General features: G+C 37.0%; 1 protein-coding gene across 2 annotated transcripts in view; it reads left to right on the top strand.

Annotated features, from left to right (window-relative positions):
* Nucleotides 1-2,624, top strand: part of PLCE1 (phospholipase C, epsilon 1) — a 368,205-nt gene extending 365,581 nt beyond the window's left edge. For both annotated transcript variants that reach the window (XM_011934310.1, XM_011934309.1), the window contains exon 33: nt 2,204-2,624. The gene's annotated coding sequence lies outside the window, so the exon portion shown is untranslated. The remainder of the gene's footprint in view (nt 1-2,203) is intronic.
* The last annotated feature ends 1,107 nt before the right edge of the window (nt 2,625-3,731 follow it).

The raw sequence follows: 3,731 nt of genomic DNA, 5'->3' as shown, positions 1-3,731 counted from the left end.
AAAAAAAAAAAAAACTGACAGGAACATTCTTCAAGGCCTCTATGGATCATCCAGCTTTTATTCTTTTGGATTTCTAGTTTTATTGCTGTTCTAATTTAGGTTTGATGTAGCCTCAACAACCTCATTTCCTTCTGCCTCAATTAAACAATAATCTGGCATCCAGGATATGGTTAAAAAGAAAGCAAAATAACATAACAGCCTCAATCTTGAAAATGCAGTAAATTTACTGCTTGATATTCACATAAACTTCATTTTATCTTAAAACAAATTATTTACATGAGACCTGAATAAAAGCATGCGAGGGAACCAATGGTTTCTCCTTTTCGCTTAGTTTCCTAATGAACCTAAGGGTTCATTAAAGCCAGCTTTTCACCTGTTCCATGGTAGTTCACAGATTTAAAATTCCCAAGATCAACAGCACAGTGAAAGCATTGCTGCTTACGTCACAGAGCTTCACCATCTGCCTTTATGACAATGAGGACCTTCTCATACAAAACTGCCAAACTGCAGAAACTCACTATTAAAGAACTCAGTGATGCCTCTTGACAGAGCCAGATTTGACCTGCAACAGCCCAAAAGAAGGCCCAATACATCGAGACCATGTTTCCACATTTAAAGAGCAACTCCTAAAATAACTGGTGTCCTATATTACACTCTGCAGTGGTCAAAATTTTAAATATTGTTTTCCATATCCAGCAGTTAGTATCAAATCAATCATAGGTGTGATATTATATAAACCTCTGTAACTTCTGTAATGAGGTGAAATTACACCAAAGCTGGCAAATTGGTCATATGCTGGTCTACATATAAAGAGCCCTCTATGTGCTACAAGATTACTTCTTAAGTACAGAAAAATACAACTCCATTAGAAATTTGACTTAAAAATAATATGCCTACTGTAATGAACATTGCTAACTGCTTATATTTTAGGAGACTAGGGGAGGGTGATTGATAGTGATTTAGATGATTGCCTTTAGATTCTATTGTCCTGTAGCAAGTATTTATTTTTTCTGACCAACGGACTCACATGACATTCTTTTTTCTTCTTCTAAGCAAGCAGATATTTAGAATCATTCTGTTGACTTCACAACTTTGCTTAAAGCTGGGGAAGGCTGGGCCGGGCGCAGTGGCTCACGCCTGTAATCCCAGCACTTTGGGAGGCCGAGGCAGGCGAATCACGAGGTCAAGAGATTGAGACCATCCTGGCCAACATGGTGAAACCCCGTCTCTACTAAAAATACAACAATTAGCTGGGCGTGGTAGTGCGTGCTGGTAGTCCCAGCTACTTGGGAAGCTGAGGCAGGAGAATCGCTTGAACCTGAGAGGCAGAGGTTACAGTGAGCTGAGATTGCGCCACTGCACTCCAGCCTAGCGACAGACCGAGACTTCGTCTCAAGACAAAACAAAAGCTAGGGAGGCTTCTCTTGTAAGTCACTGGTGCATCTATGTGAATTGACATCCCACGTTATGACCTCCTTTACAATGGTCTTTTCAAGAAAGAGCACTTGTAAAAGAAAATAAGGGCTCATAAGAAAACAAGTTTAGGGTTTAGGGCCAGGCGCAGTGGCTCATGTCTGTAATCCTAGCACTGTGGGAGGCTGAGGTATGTGGATCACTTGAGGTCAGGAGTTCGGGACCAGCCTGACCAACATGGTGAAGCCCTGTCAGCCCTGTCTCTACCAAAAAATATAAAATTCCTGTAGTCCCAGCTATGCAGGAGGCTGAGGCAGAAGAATCACTTGAACTTTGGACCTAGACGAGAGGCAGAGAGCGAGCGAAAATAAAAGTTTAGTATTTTTGCCACTTTCTAGGAACATAGTATTTCATATTTGTTCTAAAATGATCCCTTTTAAAGTTTCAATAATCGACCAATTTTTAAATAAGAATGTATTCATCTTATTATCTGAAGTAGTAGTTAGTTGAAGGAATTCCACCTTAAAGTTGAACAGTTTATTTGAATGTGATTTTTTTAAAAAAAGAAAACTTTCTAAAGAATGTGAAATATGTCTAAGGCAGAAATAACCTAATGTTCTACTTCCTAGAAACATCATGTTCTAACATTGTGAGTACAGAGGAAACAGTCTCTTCCCCAAACCTAGCCACTAGAGCTGTGGCTGGAAAACTCTGAACCCTTGCTATACCGTAAGTGTTTCTGTTTCTCCATTTTCAATATTCTAATAAGCCTCTGTATTCAACATTACAGGTGAAGATCTTTCAGCAAGAAGTTAAAGAGTGAACATGGTGGAAAAAAATATAATTTACTTATTTTCATCAGACTTAAACTGGAAATTGATGATTTCTGAACTGAAGTCTTCACACATGTGAGATCCATGCTGAGGAGAAGCAAAATGGCACAGGGCTAGTTGCCACCAACCAATTTACGGATGAGGGGACTGCCATTTTATAAATGTCAGCAGTTGGAAAAATCATCACGAATTGACTTAGAGCAAGCGTCAGCAAGCTTGTCTGTAAAGGGCCAAATAGTAAATATTTCAGGGCTGGGGGCCATAAAATATGTTACAACCACCCAATTCTGCCGTTGTAGTGCAAAAGCAGCCACAGACAACACATACATGAAGGAACGTGGCTGTATTCCAATAAAACTTTATTTATGGACACTGAAATTGGAATTTCATATATTTTTCACATGTCACAAATATTCTTGTTTTGACTTTTTTTCAACCATTTAAAAACGTCAAAACTATTAGTTCAGGGGCCATACAAAAACAGGTGGCAGGCTAGATTTGGCCTAAGGACCTTAATTTGCCAACACAACTAGGAGAACTGGGAACAAGGGGCACAAAGATCTGAAAACAAGAAAGGAAGTTTAGCCATACATTTTATGGCTGAGAATTAGAAGCTTTGGAGCATTTCAAGTGTAAATATGTCCTATAACGTAAGAGTCATTAAAATTCAATTTAGTTCCCATATTGTATACCACAGTGCACTCTTCTTTAGGATTTTTTACATATAGAAATAATATTGGGGTTTTTTTTTAAGGTTATTGCTTATTCAGTTAATAGGGTTGCTTTAAAAAAGGTTATTGCTTAATCACAGATTACTCATTTTTGGTTTTCAAAATTAGAATGATGTATAATTTAATATCTGCTGAATTGCAATGTCTTAACAAGAAACCTAACAATTTTTTAAAGCAAAAGTAGATTGAGTTGGTGTTTAAGGTAAATTTATTTATTTTACAAGGGTTGTACTGACACTGTACTTATATATTTATTATACATCGCTCTTGATATTGCCATGGATTAGAAGCATTAGTAGTTCTCAGTACTTGAAGACAAACTTCTAAAAAGAAAATATATGCTCTGAACATCTGAAATGGGCTAGACTTTCAAGTAAAATCGCTTCATCTCTGATTAACTGAAGAGCTATTGATCCAAGTCATACTTGCCATTTAATGTAAATTATTTTAAACTTTGCTGTACAAAACCATCAAGTAAGCGTAACGGATTCTTCATATTCTTGGTATGAAGCAAATTATGAATTTTAAAAATGAAATATGTATTCCTCCAAAGTAAAACCCAAACTTTTATCTTTCCATTGGTACCTCTGAATTTTAAGACTTTTCTTCAAATTACAAAACACTAAAACGCCTAAACTTCACTTTGAGGAATTTTTTTAACCAATTATAAAAATAAAACCATCCCCATGTGTTTCTTGCATATTCTAAAAACAGAAGTGTTAAAAATACACCACACAGGCTGGGCACAGTGGCT

This window comes from Colobus angolensis, unplaced genomic scaffold (genome assembly GCF_000951035.1).
Source record: "Colobus angolensis palliatus isolate OR3802 unplaced genomic scaffold, Cang.pa_1.0 Scaffold134, whole genome shotgun sequence".
NCBI lineage: Eukaryota > Metazoa > Chordata > Mammalia > Primates > Cercopithecidae > Colobus > Colobus angolensis.
The sequence above is the reverse complement of the archived record's forward strand: the minus strand, read 5'-3'. Positions and strand labels throughout refer to the sequence as shown.